This window comes from Cherax quadricarinatus, chromosome 10, assembly GCF_038502225.1.
Source record: "Cherax quadricarinatus isolate ZL_2023a chromosome 10, ASM3850222v1, whole genome shotgun sequence".
In the NCBI taxonomy this organism is placed as follows: domain Eukaryota; kingdom Metazoa; phylum Arthropoda; class Malacostraca; order Decapoda; family Parastacidae; genus Cherax; species Cherax quadricarinatus.
In genome coordinates this window covers 37,295,482-37,317,722 of record NC_091301.1, presented here as the reverse complement: position 1 = coordinate 37,317,722, position 22,241 = coordinate 37,295,482, and the positions used below count along the sequence as shown (strand labels likewise).

Genomic DNA, 22,241 nt, shown 5'->3' with positions numbered 1-22,241 from the left:
TGGTGTAGCAATGTAAAAAGAGAGCAAATGAGAGAGTGGGTGAGATGTTAACAACAAATTTTGTTGAAAATAAGAAAAAGTTTTAGAGTGAGATTAACAACTTGAGGAAGCCTAGGGAACAAATGGATTTGTCAGTTAAAAATAGGAGAGGAGAGTTATTAAAGAGAGAGTTAGAGGCATCGGGAAGATGGAGGGAATATATTTAGGAATTGTTAAATGTTGATGAAGATACACAAATAACCCGCACATAAAAAAGAGAGAAGCTTACGACGACGTTTCGGTCCGGCTTTGTAAATGATCCAAGTCAGACCGAAACGTCGTCGTAAGCTTCTCTCTTTTTAATGTGCGGGTTATTTGTGTATCGTTCCCGTCACGGTATTGTGCCTTCTTTTGTTATTTGTTGATGAAGATAGGGAAGCTGTGATTTCATGAATAGGGCAAGGAGGAAAAGCATCTTGTAGGAGTGAGAAAGAGCCAGTTGTAAGTGTTGGGGAAGTTCATTAGGCAGTGGGTAGAATGAAAGGGGGGTAAGGTAGCTGGGACTGATGGGATAAAGATAGAAATGTTAAAAGCAGGTGGGGATAGTTTTGGAGTGGTTGGTGCTATTATTTAATAAATGTATGGAAGAGGGCAAGGTACCTAGGGACTGGTAGACAGCATGCATAGTTCCTTTGTATAAAGGCAAAGGGGACAAGTGTGCAAAAATTATAGGGAGAGAAGTCTGTTGGGTTATAGGTAGTAGGTTGGTAGACAGCAGCCGCCCAGGGAGGTACTACGGTCCTGCCAAGTGAGTGTAAAACGGAAGCCTGTTTGTTTTACATGATGGTAGGATTGCTGGCGCCTTTTGTCTGTCTCATAAACATGCAAGATTTCAGGTATGTCTTGCTACTTCTACTTACACTTAGGTCACACTACACATACATGTACAAGCATATATATACACACCCCTCTGGGTTTTCATCTATTTTCTTTCTAGTTTTTGTTCTTGTTTATTTCCTCTTATCTCCATGGGGAAGTGGAACAAAATTCTTCCTCCATAAGCCTTGCGTGTTGTAAGAGGCAACTAAAATGCTGGGAGCAAGGGGCTAGTAACCCCTTCTCCTGTATAAATTCCTAAATTTAAAAAGATTAACTTTCGTTTTTCTTTCTGGGCCACCCTGCCTTGGTGGGATACGGCCAGTGTGTTGAAAGAAGAAAAGTCTGTTAAGTATACCTGGTAAGGTGTATGGTAGAGTTATTATTGAAAGAATTAAGAGTAGGATGGAGAGTAGGATAGCAGATGAACAAGGAGGCTTTAAAAAAGGTAGGGATGTGTAGACCAAGTGTTTACAGTGAAACATATAGGTGAACAGAAGTTAAATAAGGCTAAAGAGGTTTATGTGGTATTTGTGGATTTGGAAAAGGCGTATGACAGGGTGGATAGGGGGGCAATGTGGCAGATGTTGCAGGTGTATGGTATAGGAGGTAGGTTACTGAAAGCAGTGAAGAGGTTTTACGAGGATAGTGAGGCTCAGGTTAGAGTATGTAGGAAAGAGGGAGATTATTTCCCAGTTAAAGTAGGCCTTAAACAAGGATGTGTGATGTCACTGTGGTTGTTCAATATATTTAGAGATGAGGTTGTAAGAGAAGTAAATGCGAGGGTCTTGGCAAGAGGTGTGGAGTTGATAAATTAGACACATGTGCAACTCTTGGGTATCTTTATTGAGGAAACGTTTCGCCACACAGTGGCTTCATCAGTCCATACAAAGGAGAATCCTGAAGAACAGGAGGAGAATGAGGTAATCAGTCCCTCAACCTTGAGTCGGTGTGGTCAGTCCATCAATCTATTCAAGATTGATGGACTGACCACATCGACTCAAGGTTGAGGGACTGATTACCTCATTCTCCTCCTGTTCTTCAAGATTCTCCTTTGTATGGACTGATGAAGCCACTGTGTGGCAAAACGTTTCCTCAATAAAGATACCCAAGAGTTGCACATGTGTCTAATTTATCAACATGTCGGTTCTCTGAACCAGGTGTGGAGTTAAAAGATAAAGAATTAAACACAAAGTGGGAGTTGTCACAGTTGCTTTTTGCTGATGACACTGTGCTCTTGGGAGATTCTGAAGAGAAGTTGCAGAGGTTGGTGGATGAATTTGGTAGGGTATGTAAAAGAAGAAAATTAAGTGAATATAGGAAAGAGTAAGGTTATGAGGATAACAAAAAGATTAGGTGACGAAAGATTAGATATCAGATTGGAGGGAGAGAGTATGGAGGAGGTGAACGTATTCAGATATTTGGAAGTGGATGTGTCAGCAGATAGGTCTATGAAAGATGAGGTGAATCATAGAATTGATGAGGAAAAAAGGGTGAGCAGTGCTCTTAGGAGTCTGTGGAGACAAAGAACTTTGTCTTTGGAAGCAAAGAGGGGAATGTATGAGAGTGTAGTTTTACCAACGCTCTTATATGGGTGTGAAGCATGGGTGATGAATGTTGCAGTGAGGAGAAGGCTGGAGGCAGTGGAGATGTCATATCTGAGGGCAATGTGTGGTGTGAATACAATGCAGAGAATTTGTAGTTTGGAAGTTAGGAGGAGGTGCAGGATTACCAAAACTGTTGTCCAGAGGGCTGAGGAAGCGTTGTTGAGGTGGTTTGGACATGTAGAGAAAATGGAATGAAACAGAGTGACTTCAAGAGTGTATAAATCTGTAGTGGAGGGAAGGCAGGGTAGGGGTCAGCCTAGGAAAGGTTGGAGGGAAGAGATAAAGGAGGTTTTGTGTGCGAGGGGCTCGGACTTCCAGCAAGCAAGCGTAAGCGTATTTGATAGGAGTGAATGGAGACGAATGGTTTTTAATACCTGATGTGCTGTTGGAGTGTGAGCAATGTAACATTTATGAAGGGATTCAGGGAAACTGGCAGGCCAGACTTGAGTCCTGGAGATGGGAAGTACAGTGTCTGCACTCTGAAGGAGGGGTGTTAATGTTGCAGTTTTATAAACTGTAGTGTAAAGCACCCCTCTGGGAAGACTGATGCAGTGAATGATAATGAAAGTTTTTCTTTTTTGGGCCAGCCTGCTTTGGTGGGAATCGGTCGATGTGTTAATAAAATAATGAAAAAATTAAAGAAGAGTCACTGATATCCTCCTTGAGTGTGAGCTGGATACAAGGCTTGACTTGGTTGAGCTTGTGTTGGAGTGCAGAACTTGTGAATCTTATAAGAGTTATGATAAAAATGTCAATAACAATGGAGCCAGGCAACCAAGGGGATGATAGAGGAAAATCTCTCAACTTTGAGATGCTCCTCTATCCAGTTCATACTCAAGAAGAAATGATGCAACATATGTGCAACAGTTAGGTATCTTCTGAAACGTTTTGCCTCTACAGTAGGCTTCTTCAGTCAAGTACAGAGGAGTATGTGGAAACAGTGGAGATGTGAAGACAATGTAATCAGTCCATCACCCTTGAAGATGTATTTTTAAGGTGGTCAGTCCCTCAGCCTGGAAAAAGAGTTATTCCATAGTCTGGAACAATATACACCATTTTCATATTCACTCAAGGAAGTTGACGGCACTCTACCTTTTTTCAATGCTTTTCTCTGCAAATCTGATCATGAACTACGTTTCAAAGTTTACCACTCTACACAACCTTCTTCGCTACTACTCACACCACAACACCGAGACTAAAAGTGGCATCATCATAGCAGTCTTCCTATGTGCTCTTCATATCTGAAGCAGTGAATTTCTTGAAGAATGCTCTTTCCATCAACACATCTTTTCTAAACTTCACTATCCTCATCATTACATCAGGGACTGTAGGCACAGTGCACACCATATCAAACAATTTCAACCAGAACAATGATTTCTACAACATAGCTGAACCTCTTGCCAGGACACTCCTTGATCACTATCCCACATAGCAACAGGTGATAGTATGGAGGAACACTGTAGTAAGCCTAGAGGCACAGCTAGGCAAGTCCCTCTCGAATTCAACTTCTCAGCCACCTATTTATCCAACCTGTCATTATACTACCCAGGGAGTCAGCTTTAACATTTCTCACCTGACTCTTCACATCACTATGGTCAGTATATATATATGCACAGCCTATTTCTGTAAGTAGATCTGTTTGTGACTTGATAAGTCCACATTGAGAGGAAAATTGTCAAAAAAGGATCACACTGTACTGCATTTGTTTTTATCCACTGTTCCAATTTTTTTTATAACATTTCTCTCCAAAAGAGAGGTTGGCTCCAATTCCATGGATCAAGAGCTTTCACCTGCACCAAGGTACCCCTTTGAAGGGCTAATCATCCTAAGATGTACTAATCAGTCATGAAAATTACTTTCAAAAAAATTAATAAAAAAAAAAGTAGGGCTCCGCTTTATAGCGTTCTGCTAATACAGACATCTCAAATTATGATTAAAACTTGCTACATGGCTCCCCCCACCTGACTCTCTAATATGGTCACCATGCCCCACCTGGTGTATTTACATTCTCTGTGAGTTCCGTGAGCACCGCGTCTCTCCATTATGTCTGGAAATTTTCAAAAATTTCAAGTGCTTTAAAGTTATTTCATGTTTTATATATATTCTAATAATAAACTTACACATTGTCTTGGCATGCAGGTTATTTTTCTTTTTATTAACACACTGGCTGTTTCCCACCAAGGCAGGGTGTCCCAAAACAGAAAAACTTTCATCATTCACTTCATCACTGTCTTGCCAGAGGCATGCTCACACTAGTTATAAAACTGCAACATTAACGCCCCTCCTTCAGAGTGCAGACACTGAGCTTTCCATCTCCAGGAATCAAGTCCAGCCTGCCAGACTTGATTCCTGGAGATGGGCTTGACAGCACGTCAAATCCTAAAAAACATTTGTCTCCATTTGCTCCTATATAACGCACTCATGCATGCTTGCTGGAAGTCCAAGCCCCCAGCACACAAAACCTCCTTTACCCTCTCCCTCCAACCTTTCCTAGGCCGACCCTACCTCACCCAGGTACACATTAAAATCTCTAAGAGTGTCTTATTAGTCTTGAGGACACCATATTAATAATGATAATAATAATGATATGCAATAACAATCATTCTGAGGTGCATTAAATGTTGCATAGTATTACGTAAATATAAACATTTTCAATAATCCATCTATGATAATTTTTTAAAAATTGTATAATAAACACACTACGCAACATATAAACATGATAAATACACCCCACAGTAGAATAAATTAACGTAAAGGAGGTTTTGTGGGCGAGGGGCTTGGACTTCCAGCAAGCATGCACAAGCGTCTCAGATAGGAGTGAATGGAGACGAGTGATATTTGGGACCGGACGATCTGTTGGAGTGTAAGCAGGGTAATATTTAGTGAAGGGATTAAGGGAAACCGGTTATTTTTATATAGCCAGACTTGAATCCTGGAAATGGGAAGTACAATGCTTGCACTTTAAAGGAGGAGTTTCAGGTATTGGCAGTTTGGAGGGATATGTTGTGTATCTTTATACGTATATGCTTCTAAACTGTTGTATTTCTGAGCACCTCTGCAAAAACAGTGATTATGTGTGAGTGAGGTGAAAGTGTTGAATGATGATGAAAGTATTTTCTTTTTGGGTCACCCTGCCTCGGTGGGAGACGGCCGACTTGTTAAAAAATATATGCACAGGTCTCCCTCAACATTCGCGTTTTCAACTTTCGCGGGCTTCACACATTCGCGAATTCCCAACTGCCAAATTCCCAGCCTCCAAATTCCCAGCCACCAAATCATATTTAAGTTTCCCGCCGCCTGCGAGTCCCTACTACCCTCCCTCCGACCCCCGCAAATAGCAGGCAGCCCTCCCACCAGTGTGGTGAGTGTTTTGTTTGTTCATTATTTGCTATTAAACTACAGTATAAATAATGTAAACCCATTCATGACTGCATATTGGAATGGCTATTCGGACAGGTATTGGACGGTGGCATCATGTGTTTACTCTTGAACACAGCAAAGAATCAAACATTTCTGCTACTGCTAATAATAACAATAGTAACAATAATAATAATAATAATAATAATAATAATAATAATAATTATTATTATAATAATAATAATAAATACGATAGAACTGAAGAAGGAAATTGTACAAAAATAGGAGGGAGTGGTTGACACATCGTCAGTGTGGCTTTGTTTATGCTGGAGTGAGCATTAATCTCAGTGCTCTTCCAAACATTTCACAATAATTCATTGTGTTTGGTGCTTGTAGATTGAGTGCGACTTGAGTGGTAGAGGCAGTGGTTGAGGAAGTGGTTGAGGCAGTGGGTGAGGCAGTGGGTGAGGCAGTGGGTGAGGCAGTGGGTGAGGCAGCGGTTGAGGCAGTGGGTGAGGCAACGGTTGAGGCAGTGGGTGAGGCAATTGTTGAGGAAGCGGTTGAGGCAGTGGTTGAGGCAGTGGTTGAGGCAGTGGTTGAGGCAGTGGGTGAGGCAGCAGTTGAGGAAGCAGTTGAGGCAGTGGGTGAGGCAGTGGATGAGGCAGTGGTTGAGGCAGCGGTTGAGGCAGTGGGTGAGGCAGTGGGTGAGGCAGTGGGTGAGGCAGCGGTTGAGGCAACGGTTGAGGCAGTGGGTGAGGCAACGGTTGAGGAAGCGGTTGAGGCAGTGGGTGAGGCAGTGGATGAGGCAGCGGTTGAGGCAGCGGTTGAGGCAGTGGGTGAGGCAGTGGGTGAGGCAGTGGGTGAGGCAGCAGTTGAGGCAGTGGGATTTAATAACATACATGTTATTAATAATAATAATAATAATAATAATAATAATAATAATAATAATAATAATAATAATAATAATAATAATAATAATACAGTGGAACCTCAAATATCGAACTTTCTTCGGTCCAGAAGGCTGTTCGAGTGCCTTTACCGAATGAATTTATTCCCATCAGGAATAATGTAAATTAGATTAGTCCATTTCAGACCCTCAAAAATACACTTATAAAAGCACTTACAAAAATATATTTACATAATTGGTCGTGTTGGGAGCAGTTCGATTTTTGAGGTTCCACTGTACATGTTATTAATATGTATTATTATTATTTATAACATGTTATCAAATACCACTGCCTCAACTGCTGCCTCTACCAGTGCCTCAACCACTGCCTCACCCACTGCCTCAACTGCTGCCTCAACCACTGCCTCAACCACTGCCTCACCCACTGCCTCACCCACTGCCTCACCCACTGCCTCAACCGCTTTCTCAACCACTGCCTCTACCACTCCAGTCTCACTCAATCTACAAGCACCAAACACAATGAATTATTGTGAAATGTTTGGAAGAGCAGGGAGACTAATGCTCACTCCAGCATAAACAAAGCCACACTGACGATGTGTCAACCACTCCCTCCTATTTTTGTACAATTTCCTTCTTCAATTCTATCATATTTATTATTATTATTATTATTATTATTATTATTATTATTATTATTATTATTACTACTACTACTATTGTTATTATTAGCAGTAGCAGAAATGTTTGATTCTTTGCTGTGTTCAAGAGTAAACACATGATGTCACCGTCCAATACCTGTCCGAATAGCCATTCCAATATGCAGTCATGAATGGGTTTACATTATTTATACTGTAGTTTAATAGCAAATAATGAACAAACAAAACGCTCACCACACTGATGGGAGGGCTGGCTGCCAGTTGGGGGGGTCGGAGGGAGAGTAGCAGGGACTCCCAGTGGTCGAGGAAGTGGAGGCATTGGTGGAGTCTGTGGTATTTAATAACATACATGTTATTAAACCATAACATGTATGTATTTAGTACAATTTACGACGATTTCATGTATTTTATGATTGTTCATGGTTCAACAAGTTAAGGAAGAAGTATTGTATTACATTTTCCTGCAATATACTGTATTGGGGCACCAAACATTCGCAATTTTTCAACATTCGCGAGGATGTATAATTATAGTAGTAGGTTGGTAGACAGCAACCACCCAGGGAGGTACTACCATTCTGCCAAGCGAGTGTAAAACGAAAGCCTGCAATTGTTTTACATGATGGTAGGATTGCTGGTGTCTTTTGTCTGTCTCATAAATATGCAAGATTACAGGTACGTCTTGCTACTTCTACTTACACTTAGGTCACACTACACATTTATTTATACACACTCATCTGAGTTTTCTTTGATTTTATCTTAGTCCTTGTTCTAGCTACTTTTCCTTTTATATCCATGGGGAAGTGGAATAAGAATCTTTCCTCCGTAATCTATGCGTGTTGTAAAAGTCAACTAAAATGCCGGGAACAATGGGCTAGTAACCCCTTTTCCTGTAAAAATTACTAAAAAGAATAAGAAGAAAATTGTCAAAGTGGGAAGTTTGAATGTGCGTGGATGTTGTGCGAATGATGAGAAAGAGATGATTGTGGACGTTATGAATGAGAAGAAGCTGGATATCCTGGCTTTAAGTGAAACAAAGCTGAAGGGGGTGGGAGAGTTTCAATGGAGAGGAATAAATGGGATTAGGTCAGGGGTTTCTAACAGAGTTAGAGCTAAAGAAGGAGTAGCAATAATGTTGAGGGATAAGCTATGGCAGGAAAAGAGGGACTATAAATGTATTAATTCAAGGATTATGTGGAGTAAAATAAAGGTTGGATGTGAGAAGTGGGTTATAGTAAGCATGTATGCACCAGGGGAAGAGAGAAGTATAGAGGAGAGAGAAAGATTTTGAGAAATGTTGAGTAATTGCGTTGGGAGTTTTGAACCAAGTGTGAGCAGTACTTGTGATTGGGGATTTTAATGCTAAAGTGGGAAAAAATGTTGTGGAGGGAGTAGTAGGTAAATTTGGGGTGCCAGGGGTAAATGAAAATGGGGAGCCTTTAATTGAGCTATGTGTAGAAAGAGGTTTGGTAATAAGTAATACATATTTTATGAAAAAGAGGATAAATAAATATACAAGGTATGATGTAGCATGTAATGAAAGTAGTTTGTTAGATTATGTATTGGTGGATAAAAGGTTGATGGGTAGGCTCCAGGATGTACACATTTATAGAGGGGCAACTGATATATCTGATCATTATCTAGTTGTAGCTACAGTTAGAGTAAGAGGTAGATGGGATAAGAGGAAAATGGCAACAACAAGTAAGAGTGAGGTGAAAGTGTATAAACTAAGGGAGTAGGAAGTTCGAGTGAAATATAAGCAACTATTGGCAGAAAGATGGGCTGGTGCGGGTATGAGTAGTAGGGGGAGTTGAAGAGGGTTGGAATAGTTTTAAAAATGCAGTATTAGAATGTGGGGCAGAAGTTTGTGGTTATAGGAGGGTGGGTACAGAAGGAAAGAGGAGTGATTGGTGAAATGATGAAGTAAATGGTGTGATAAAGAGAAAAAGGTAGCTTATGAGAGGTATTTACAAAGCAGAAGTGTTATAAGAAGAGTAGAGTATATGGAGAGTAAAAGAAAGGTGAAGAGAGTGGTGAGAGAGTGCAAAAGCAGAGTGGATGATAGAGTGGGAGAGGTACTGACAAGGAATTTTAATGAAAATAAGAAAAAATTTTGGAGTTAAACAAGTTAAGAAAGCCTAAGGAACAAATGGATTTATCAGTTAAAAACAGGGAAGGGGAGTTAGTAGATGGGGAAATGGAGGTTTTGGGTAGATGGCGAGAATATTTTGAGGAACTTTTAAATGTCGACGAAGAAAGGAAGGCGGTAATTTCATGCACTGGCCAGGGAGGTATGTCATCTTTTAGGAGTGAAGAAGAGCAGGATGTAAGTGTGGGGGAGGTGCGTGAGGCATTACGTAGAATGAAAGGGGGTAAAGCAGCTGAAACTGACGGGATCATGACAGAAATGTTAAAAGCAGGGGGGAACATAGCGTTGGAGTGGTTGGTATTTTTGTTTAATAAATGTATGAAAGAGAGTAAGGTACCTAGGGATTGGTGGAGAGCGTGTATAGTCCCTTTATATAAAGGGAAGGGGAACAAAAGAGATTGTAAAAATTATAGAGGAATAAGTTTACTGAGTACACCAGGAAAAGTGTACGGTAGGGTTATTATTGAAAGAATTAGAAGACAGAATGTAGGATTGCGGATGAGCAAGGAGGTTTCAGAGTGGGTAGAGGATGTGTAGATCAAGTGTTTACATTGAAGCATATATCTGAACAGTATTTAGATAAAGGTAGGGAAGTTTTTATTGCAATTATTGATTTAGAAAAGGCATATGACAGAGTGGATAGGGGAGCAATGTGGCAGATGTTACAAGTGTATGGAATAGGTGGTAAGTTACTAAATGCTGTAAAGAGTTTTATGAGGATAGTGAGGCTTAGGTTAGGGTGTGTAGAAGAGAGGGAGACTACTTCCCCGTAAAAGTAGGTCTCAGACAGGGATGTGTAATGTCACCATGGATGTTTAATATATTTATAGATGGGGTTGTAAAAAGTAAATGCTAGGGTGTTCAGGAGAGGGGTGGGATTAAATTATGGGGGATCAAATACAAAATGGGAATTGACACAGTTACTTTTTGCTGATGATACTGTGCTTATGGGAGATTCTAAAGAAAAATTGCGAAGGTTAGTGGATGAGTTTGGGAGTGTGTGTAAAGGTAGAAACACATAAGTGAACAGTATTTAGATAAGGCTAAAGAGGTCTTTGTGGCATTTATGGATTTGGAAAAGGCATATGAGAGGGTGGATAGGGGGGCAATGTGGCAGATGTTGCAGGTGTATGGTGTCGGAGGTAGGTTACTGAAAGCAGTGAAGAGTTTTTACGAGGATAGTGAGGCTCAAGTTAGAGTATATAGGAAAGAGTGAAATTATTTCCCAGTAAAAGTAGGCCTTAGACAAGGATGTGTGATGTCACCGTGGTTGTTTAATATATTTATAGATGGGGTTGTAAGAGAAGTAAATGCGAGGGTCTTGGCAAGAGGCGTGGAGTTAAAAGATAAAGAAACACACACAAAGTGGGAGTAGTCACAGTTGCTCTTTGCTGATGACACTGCTCTTGGGAGATTCTGAAGAGAAGTTGCAGAGATTGGTGGATGAATTTGGTAGGGTATGCAAAAGAAGAAAATTAAAAGTGAATACAGGAAACAGTAAGGTTATGAGGATAACAAAAAGATTAGGTGATGAAAGATTGGATATCAGATTGGAGGGAGAGAGTATGGAGGAGGTGAATGTATTCAGATATTTGGGAGTGGACGTGTCAGCGGATGGGTCTATGAAAGATGAGGTGAATCATAGAATTGATGAGGGGAAAAGGGTGAGTGGTGCACTTAGAGACAAAGAACTTTGTCCTTGGAGGCAAAGAGGGGAATGTATGAGAGTATAGTTTTACCAATGCTCTTATATGGGTGTGAAGCATGGGTGATGAATGTTGCAGCGAGGAAAAGGCTGGAGGCTGTGGAGATGTCATGTCTGAGGGCAATGTGTGGTGTGAATATAATGCAGGGAATTCGTAGTTTGGAAGTTAGGAGGAGGTGCGGGATTTCCAAAACTGTTGTCCAGAGGGCTGAGGAAGGGTTGTTGAGGTGGTTCGGACATGTAGAGAGAATGGAGCGAAACAGTGAGTTCAAGAGTGTATCAGTCTGTAGTGGAAGGAAGGCGGGGTAGGGGTCAGCCTAGGAAAGGTTGGAGGGAGGGGGTAAAGGAGGTTTTGTGTGCGAGGGGCTTGGACTTCCAGCAGGCATGCGTGAGCGTGTTTGATAGGAGTGAATGGAGACAAATAGTTTTTAATACTTGATGTGCTGTTGGAGTGTGAGCAAAGTAACATTTATGAAGGGGTTCAGGGAAACCGGCAGGCCGAACTTGAGTCCTGGACATGGGAAGTACAGTGCCTGCACTCTGAAGGAGGGGTGGTAATGTTGCAGTTTAAAAACTGTAGTGTAAAGCACCCTTCTGGCAAGACAGTGATGGAGTGAATGATGGTGAAAGTTTTTCTTTTTCGGGCCACCCTGCCTTGGTGGGAATAGGCCAGTGTGATAATAAAAAAAAAAACTGGATATCAAATTGGGGAGGAGGAGTATGGAAGAAGTGAATGTTTTCAGATACTTGGGAGTTAACGTGTCGGCGGATGGATTTATGAAGGATGAGGTTAATCATAGGATTGATGAGGGAAAAAAGATGAGTGGTGCATTGAGGTATATGTGTAGTCAAAAAACGTTATCTATGGAGGCAAAGAAGGGAATGTATGAAAGTATAGTAGTACCAACACTCTTATATGGGTGTGAAGCTTGGGTTGTGAATGCAGCAGCAAGGAGGCAGTTGGAGGCAGTAGAGATGTCCTGTCTAAGGGCAATGTGTGGTGTAAATATTATGCAGAAAATTTGTGTGTGGAAATTAGGAGAAGGTGTGGAGTTAATAAAAGTATTAGTCAGAGGGCTGAAGAGGGGTTGTTGAGGTGGTTTGGTCATTTAGAGAGAATGGATCAAAGTAGAATGACATGGAGAGCATTTAAATCTGTAGGAGAAGGAAGGCTGGGTAAGGGTCGTCCTCGAAAAGGTTGGAAGGAAGGGGTAAGGGAGGTTTTGTGGGCGAGGGGCTTGGACTTCCAGCAGGCGTGCATGAGCGTGTTTGATAGGAGTGAATGGAGACGAATGGTATTTGGGACCGGACGATCTGTTGAGTGTGAGCAGTGTAATATTTTGTGAAGGGATTTAGGGAATCCAGTTATTTTTATATAGCCAGACTTGAGTCCTGGAAATGGAAAGTACAATGCCTGCACTTTAAATGAAGGGTGTGGGATATTGGCAGTTTGGAGGGATATGTTGTGTATCTTTATACAATATGCTTCTAAACTGCTGTATTCTGGGCACCTCTGCAAAAACAGTGATTATATGTGAGGTGACAGTGTTGAATGATGATGAAAGTGTTTTCTTTTTGGGGATTTTCTTTCTTATTGGGTCACCCTGCCTCGGTGGGAGACGGCCGACTTGTTAAAAAAAAAATTATTACATATTATTATTATTATTATTACCACAATAATTATTAGTAGTAGTAGTATGTACATGGTGATGGGCTCTTGATCTATGGAATTGAATCTGTGCTCCAGTTCCTTAAATTAATAACAATAAAAATAATAATAATAATAATATGTAATAATAATAATAATTATAATAAGTCCTAGGTAGTAGGTTGGTAAACAGCAACCGCCCAGGGAGGTACTACTGTCCTGCCAAGTGAGTGTAAAACGAAAGCCTGTAATTGTTTTACATGATGGTAGGATTGCTGGTGACTTTTGTCTGTCTCATAAACATGCAAGATTTAAGGTACATCTTGCTACTTCTACTTACACTTAGGTCACACTACACATACATGTACAAGCATATATATACATACCCCTCTGGGTTTTCTTCTATTTTCTTTCTAGTTCTTGTTCTTGTTTATTTCCTCTTATCTCCATAGGGAAGTGGAACAGAATTCTTCTTCCGTAAGCCATGCGTGTTGTAAGAGGCGACTAAAAAGAGAAACTTTTGTTTTTCTTTTTGGGCCACCCTGCCTTGGTGGGATGTGGCCGGTTTGTTGAAAAAAAAAATACATATACGGTGGAACCTCAAAAATCGAACTGCTCCCAACACAACCAATTATATAAGTGTATTTTTGTAAGTGCTTATATAAGTGTATTTTTGAGGGTCTGAAATGGACTAATCTAATTTACATTATTCCTGATGGGAATAAATTCATTCGGTAAAGGCACTCGAACAGCCTTCTGGACTGAAGAAAGTTCGATATTTGAGGTTCCACTGTATTAATATACAATACGTATATATATTGTAGTAGACTGGTAGACAGCAACCACTCAGGGAGGTACTACAGTCCTGCCAAGTGAGTGTAAAACGAAAGCCTGTAATTGTTTTACATGATGGTAGGATTGCTGGTGTCTTTTGTCAGTCTCATAAATATGCAAGATTACAGGTACGTCCTGCTACTTCCACTTACACTTATGTCACACTACACATACATGTACACGTTTATTTATACACACTCAAATGAGTTTTATTTTATTTTATCTTAATAATTCTTGTTCTTATTACTTTTCTATTTATATCCATGGGGAAGTGGAATAATAATCTTTCCTCCGTACGCCATGCGTGTTGTAAAAGTCAACTAAAATGCCGGGAACAAGGGGCTAGTAACCCCTTCTCATGTACAGTGGACCCCCGCATACCGTTGGCATCACATAACGTTAAATCCGCATACCGTTGGCATCACATAACGTTAAATCCGCATACCGATACATTTTATCGCTAAGATTTTGCCTCGCATACCGCTAAAAAACCTGCTCAACGCTATTCGTCCGAGACGCGTCTAATGTGCGGCCTGAGCCAGCCTCACATGTTCCGCCGGTGGCATTGTTTACAAGCCAGCCTCTGCGGTAACATCCAAGCATACAATCGTAACATTTCGTATTATTACAGCGTTTTTGGTGATTTTATCTGCAAAATAAGTGACCATGGGCCCCAAGAAAGCTTCTAGTGCCAACCCTGTGGTAAAAAGGGTGAGAAATATTATCGAAATACTGTGGTACCATGGTCAACTGCTGATGCTGCTGTAGCACTGTCAGCTGCTGCTGCTGCTGCTGTAGCACCGTCAGCTGCTGCTGCTGCTGCTGTACCACCGTCAGCTGCTGCTGTAGTACCGTCTGCTGCTGCTGTAGCACCGTCTGCTGCTGCTGTAGCACTGTCAGCTGCTGCTGCTGCTGTAGCACTGTCAGCTGCTGCTGCTGCACTGTCAGCTGCTGTTGCTGCTGCTGTAGCACTGTCAGCTGCTGCTGCTGCTGTAGCACCGTCAGCTGCTGCTGCTGCTGTAGTACCGTCTGCTGCTGCTGTAGAACCGTCTGCTGCTGCTGTAGCACTGTCAGCTGCTGCTGTAGCACTGTCAGCTGCTGCTGCTGCTGCTGCTGTAGCACTGTCAGCTCCTGCTGCTGCTGCACTGTCAGCTGCTGCTGCTGTAGCACCATCAGCTGCTGCTGCTGCTGTACCACCGTCAGCTGCTGCTGCTGCTGTAGTACCGTCTGCTGCTGCTGTAGCATCATCTGCTGCTGCTGTAGCACTGTCAGCTGCTGCTGCTGCTGCTGTAGCACTGTCAGCTGCTGCTGCTGTAGCACCGTTGTTGGTGTGGCTTATTGAGAATACCAAGAAACAATTAACCCCAGAGGGTTAGCCACCCAGGATAACCCAAAAAAAATCAGTGTCATCGAAGACTAACTTATTTCCATTGGGGTCCTTAATCTTGTCTCCCAGGATGCAACCCACACCAGTCAACTAACACCAAGGTGAACAGGGAAAAATGCCTGGAACTAGTGCTCATATTGGTGAATTTAAAGCCAGCAAAGGTTGGTTTGAGAGATTTAAGAATCGTAGCGGCATACACAGTGTGATAAGGCCTGTTCTGGAAGAAAATGCCAAACAGGACTTACAGTACTCAGGAGGAAAAGGCACTCCCAGGACACAGTGTCTCATCAGTCATTGCTGCATCTTCAATAAAGGTAAGTGTCATTTATTCTTCATTTAGTAGAGTAGTACATGCACAATATATACTGTGCATGTACTACTCTACTATTGTGCATGTATCCTTCTCTTTGTGTGTAGGAAAATGTATATTTCATGTGGTAAAATTTTTTTTTTCATACTTTTGGGTGTCTTGCACGGATTAATTTGATTTCCATTATTTCTTATGGGGAAAATTCATTCGCATAACGATAATTTTGCATAACAATGAGCTCTCAGGAACTGATTAACCCTTTCAGGGTCCAAGGCCCAAATCTGGAGTCACGCACCAGTGTTCAAGAATTTTCAAAAAAAAAATTTGTTATTTTTTCTTATGAAATGGTAGAGAATCTTTTTGTGAAGGTAATAAAACAAAAAGTACGAAATTTGGTGGAAAATTGACGAAATTATGCTCTCGCGAATTTTGATGTGTCAGCGATATTTACAAATCGGCGATTTTGCCGACTTTGACTCCCATTTTAGGCCAATTACATTATTCCAATCAACCAAATTCTTAGCTATTTCACTAGTATTACTTCTATTCTATCGATTGAGCACAAGAAATCGCCAAGTCAACTGTTTCAACTACAAAATAAAGTGATCGGAAATTGTCAATTTGGCCAATTTAACACAAAGTTCAAAATATTTCAATTTCAAAATAGGGTCCAGAATAAACAATGTAGGCATTCCTGGCACTAAACTAACATTTCCTCTGTTCGTTAGTTATGTTTTGAGGCTTTACAAATAAATTCCATTTTGATTTTTTATTCACATAATGAATTTTTATTCACACCAAAAAATAGAAGATTTACTGTTATGCAATACTGTAATAATTGTATAAATATCTTCACCATATTTGTGAATGTATATTAGACCCACCAGCTGACGTGTATTAGATGTGTGAGGTCGTTTGTTTACTCTTGAATATCGGCAAAAATTTAACATTTCCGCTACTTTGAGCTCAGTTTCAAGCCATTTCCAGTGCTAAAACCAATCAAAATCATCTCTATTTCTGTAATATGTCTTCCATTCTATCAAATGAGACCAAGAAATCGCAAATACAACTATAAAAAACATACGAAAAAACACTGCAAAGTTGCTGTTTTAATCGAAAAATCATGATTTCAGTTTTTTTCTCTCATTATACACAGTCTGCTGCAGGATCTGTTTTATGTGGTGCACACATACCACATAGATGTATTCTCTCATATCTAGGCCCAAATGTACCACTCACAGTTTATCAGAGTGAGCTGAGCTCATGGCGTAGATCTACGGTTTGGACACTCACCGTAAAGCCGTAGATCTATGGGACGGACCCTGAAAGGGTTAATATCGTTATGCGGGGGTCCACTGTATAAATTACTAAATTTAAAAAGAGAAACTTTTGTTTTTCTTTTTGGGCCACCCTGCCTTGGTGGGATACGGCCGGTTTGTTGAAAGTGTATAAATTCTGTGTATATACACCTACCATCCAACTTACGACCTGCTCGACATACGACGACTCGACTTACGACCGTGTTTTTTATGCCAAATTTCTGGGAAATAAACAAGTGTTTGTGTTGTACACAGTGTTTATCCTAAACCTTACAGTATAAAATACAGTACTAACAGCATAAAAAGTAAAGTAAAACATGAAATACCAAAATAAAACAATAAAATAAAGTCATTACAAGAATGTCATGTTGATATTCAGTAGTAAAGTTTGACTTACGTCCATTTCGGCTTACGACCGTTTCTCGGAACCGAACTCGGTCATAAGTCGGATGGTAGGTGTATATAATAACTAAGAAAAAATTACAAGTAAAATACCTTAAGTCAATAACGTCATCTACGTTATGTTAAAAATACATTTTACAAAGTTTTTAGATCTCCTTATTAATTCGTATACAATAAATTATATCATCAGAAATCAATCCTTATTACAATATAACTGGACTATGATTATTTGTGAAAATCCCCTAGAATAGAATGGCCTATTATTTATAAAGTTTATCGTAATACAGATAATGAATGTAATACTGTAACATTATTACAATATCTTTATCAAGATATAAAAGCTAAGACCACCACTTAAAACAAGACACTGCAACCAACATAAGCAGTGCTATCTCAGCAGTCGTAGCTCAAGATTGATGATCCTAGATGTACCACAGTGAAATTTAAAATTTCCTAATTAAACTGTGGTTTAGTTGTGAATTGTCCCAGCCACAGTGTACTGACTTATTCTTCAGGAACATATATGTATACAGTGGACCCCCGCATAACGATATTAATCCGTTTTTGAGAGCTCATTGTTATGCGAAATTATTGTTATGCGAATGAATTTTCCCCATAAGAAATAATGGAAATCAAATTAATCCGTGCAAGACACCCCAAAGTATGAAAAAAAAAAATTTACCACATGAAATATTAATTTTAATACACACAAACTGAAAAAGACATGCACAGTTACATGACACTTACCTTTATTGAAGATCTGGTGATGATTGATGGGATGGGAGGAGGAGAGAGTCTTAGTGTTTAGAAGGGGAATCCCCTTCCATTAAGACTTGAGGTGTAAAGTCCTTTTCCGGGGTTACTTCCCTTCTTCTTTTAATGCCACTAGGACCAGCTTCAGAGTCACTGGACTTCTGTCGCACAATATATCTGTCCATAGAGGCCTGTACCTCCCGTTCCTTTATGACATTCCTAAAGTGTTTCACAACATTGTCAGTGTAATAGTCACCAGCACGGCTTGCAATAGCTGTGTTAGGGTGATTGTCATCAAAAAAGGTTTGCACTTTAAGCCACATTGCACACATTTCCTTAATCTTTGAAGTAGGCAACTTCTTCAATTTCTCTATCCCCTCCTCCGAAGCAGTTTCCTCAGGTCTGGCCTCTTGCTGTTGAAGATGATCTAGCAGCTCATCAGTGGTTAGTTCTTCATTGTCCTCCTCCACCAACTCTTCCACATCCTCCCCACTAACCTCCAACCCCAAGGACTTCCCCAATGCCACAATGGATTCCTCAAATGGCATAGGATTCCCAGGGTTAGCCTCAAACCCTTCAAAATCCCTTTGGTCTACACATTCTGGCCACAGTTTCTTCCAAGCAGAGTTCAAGGTCCTCTTAGTCACTCCCTCCCAAGCCTTACCTTTAAGGTTTACACAATTGAGGATATTAAAGTGCTCTCTCCAAAACTCTCTTAGAGACAACTGAGTTTCTGAGGTCACTACAAAGCACCTTTCAAACAGAGCTTTTGTGTACAGTTTTTTGAAGTTTGCAATAACCTGCTGGTCCATGGGCTGCAGGAGAGGAGTGGTATTAGGAGGCAAAAACTTCACCTTAATGAAGCTCATATCCCCACAAAGTCGCTTTGCCACGTTTGTATAATGACCAGGGGCATTGTCTAACACCAGGAGGCACTTAAGGTCTAATTTCTTTTCAGTTAGGTAATTTTTCACATTGGGGGCAAATGCTTGGTGTAACCAGTCATAGAAAAAGTCCCTAGTGACCCATGCCTTACTGTTTGCCCTCCACAGCACACACAAATTAGCCTTGAGGATATTCTTTTGCCTGAACGCTCTGGGAGTTTCAGAGTGATACACTAATAAAGGCTTCACTTTGCAATCACCACTAGCATTGGAACACATGAGAAGAGTAAGCCTGTCTTTCATAGGTTTATGTCCTGGGAGTGCCTTTTCCTCCTGAGTAATGTAGGTCCTGCTTGGTATTTTCTTCCAAAACAGGCCTGTTTCATCACAATTAAACACTTGTTCAGGTTTCAGTCCTTCACTGTCTATGTACTTCTTGAATTCCTGCACATATTTTTCAGCTGCTTTGTGGTCCGAACTGGCAGCCTCACCATGCCTTATCACACTATGTATGCCACTACGCTTCTTAAATCTCTCAAACCAACCTTTGCTGGCCTTAAATTCACTCACATCACTAGTTGCAGGCATTTTTTTAATTAAATCCTCATGCAACTTCCTAGCCTTTTCACTTATGATCACTTGAGAGATGCTATCTCCTGCTATCTGTTTTTCATTTATCCACACCAATAAGAGTCTCTCAACATCTTCTATCACTTGCGATCTCTGTTTCGAAAACACAGTTGAACCTTTGGCAAGAACAGCTTCCTTGATTGCCATTTTCTTGGACACAATAGTAGCGATGGTTGATTGGGGTTTACTATACAACCTGGCCAGCTCGGAGACATGCACTCCACTTTCATACTTAGCAATGATCTCTTTCTTCATCTCTATAGTAATTCTCACCCTTATTCCTGTAGGGTTGGCACTAGAAGCTTTCTTGGGGCCCATGGTCACTTATTTTGCAGATAAAATCACCAAAAACACTGTAATAATACAAAATGTTCCGATTGTATGCTTGGATGTTACCGCGGAGGCTGGCTGGTAAACAATGCCACCGGCGGAACATGTGAGGCTGGCTCAGGCCGCACATTAGACGCGTCTCGGACGAATAGCGTTGAGCGGGTTTTTTAGCGGTATGCGATGCAAAATCTTAGCGATAAAATGTATCGGTATGCGGATTTAACGTTATGTGATGCCAACGGTATGCGGGGGTCCACTGTACTTAAGAATGGTAAAACCTGACTCACCAAGCAGATGCAATTTAACCCTTAAATTGGCGAAACGTAGATCTACGTTTTGTCAACATTTGAAAGTATATAAAAAAAATGTAGATAATTTTTTTTTTACATCTGAAAGCATGTAAAAATACTTTGATCTACTTTTTTTCTTTTGTTTATTATTTATTTTTTTTATTTATTATCACACCGGCCGATTCCCACCAAGGCAGGGTGGCCCGAAAAAGAAAAACTTTCACCATCATTCACTCCATCACTGTCTTGCCAGAAGGGTGCTTTACACTACAGTTTTTAAACTGCAACATTAACACCCCTCCTTCAGAGTGCAGGCACTGTACTTCCCATCTCCAGGACTCAAGTCCGGCCTGCCGGTTTCCCTGAATCCCTTCATAAATGTTACTTTGCTCACACTCCAACAGCACGTCAAGTATTAAAAACCATTTGTCTCCATTCACTCCTATCAAACACGCTCACGCATGCCTGCTGGAAGTCCAAGCCCCTCGCACACAAAACCTCCTTTACCCCCTCCCTCCAACCCTTCCTAGGCCGACCCCTACCCCGCCTTCCTTCCACTACAGACTGATACACTCTTGAAGTCATTCTGTTTCGCTCCATTCTCTCTACATGTCCGAACCACCTCAACAACCCTTCCTCAGCCCTCTGGACAACAGTTTTGGTAATCCCGCACCTCCTCCTAACTTCCAAACTACGAATTCTCTGCATTATATTCACACCACACATTGCCCTCAGACATGACATCTCCACTGCCTCCAGCCTTCTCCTCGCTGCAACATTCATCACCCACGCTTCACACCCATATAAGAGCGTTGGTAAAACTATACTCTCATACATTCCCCTCTTTGCCTCCAAGGACAAAGTTCTTTGTCTCCACAGACTCCTAAGTGCACCACTCACTCTTTTTCCCTCATCAATTCTATGATTCACCTCATCTTTCATAGACCCATCCGCTGACACGTCCACTCCCAAATATCTGAATACGTTCACCTCCTCCATACTCTCTCCCTCCAATCTGATATTCAATCTTTCATCACCTAATCTTTTTGTTATCCTCATAACCTTACTCTTTCCTGTATTCACCTTTAATTTTCTTCTTTTGCACACCCTACCAAATTCATCCACCAATCTCTGCAACTTCTCTTCAGACTCTCCCAAGAGCACAGTGTCATCAGCAAAGAGCAGCTGTGACAACTCCCACTTTGTGTGTGATTCTTTATCTTTTAACTCCACGCCTCTTGCCAAGACCCTCGCATTTACTTCTCTTACAACCCCATCTATAAATATATTAAACAACCACGGTGACATCACACATCCTTGTCTAAGGCCTACTTTTACTGGGAAAAAATTTCCCTCTTTCCTACATACTCTAACTTGAGCCTCACTATCCTCGTAAAAACTCTTCACTGCTTTCAGTAACCTACCTCCTACACCATACACTTGCAACATCTGCCACATTGCCCCCCTATCCACCCTGTCATACGCCTTTTCCAAATCCATAAATGCCACAAAGACCTCTTTAGCCTTATCTAAATACTGTTCACTTATATGTTTCACTGTAAACACCTGGTCCACACACCCCCTACCTTTCCTAAAGCCTCCTTGTTCATCTGCTATCCTATTCTCCGTCTTACTCTTAATTCTTTCAATTATAACTCTACCATACACTTTACCAGGTACACTCAACAGACTTATCCCCCTATAATTTTTGCACTCTCTTTTATCCCCTTTGCCTTTATACAAAGGAACTATGCTATATTATGTTATATTTGAAAATATGTAAAATAAAAACATAGATCTACTTTTGGAGCACTTCGCATGTGCACGTAGATCTGTTTGGACAGTTTAAGGGTTGAAAAGTGGAAGACATAATGCACAAAATGTAAAGCAGCAAACCAAATGCTGCTACAGTCTGAACAGTGTCAAACTAAACGCTACAGAGAGGAAAAGATTTCCTCTGCATTTCATGGCCTCCCTTTCCTCGGTCAAGCTGATTACCTCCCATTTTCCAGATACCATACAGGTTTAGTGCTTCCCCATGATCATAATAGCTCTCACAAAAACTAAGATTAAGTCAACTATCCAAAAATATTACAAACATGGACAAAAAACATCTTCAAATAAAAAAAAATAACAAAAGATACACATTAATTTCTAACTAATGTGAGAAGATAAAAATATCTTCAGTTGAACTTAAAAATAATAAATAATGCAAATAGCATTA

At 40.8% G+C, this 22,241-nt stretch overlaps 1 protein-coding gene across 5 annotated transcripts in view; it reads right to left on the bottom strand.

Moving 5' to 3' along the window:
* row (relative of woc) overlaps window positions 1-22,241 on the bottom strand; it is a gene marked incomplete at its 3' end in the record, with an annotated part of 245,209 nt that overhangs the window by 129,117 nt on the left and 93,851 nt on the right.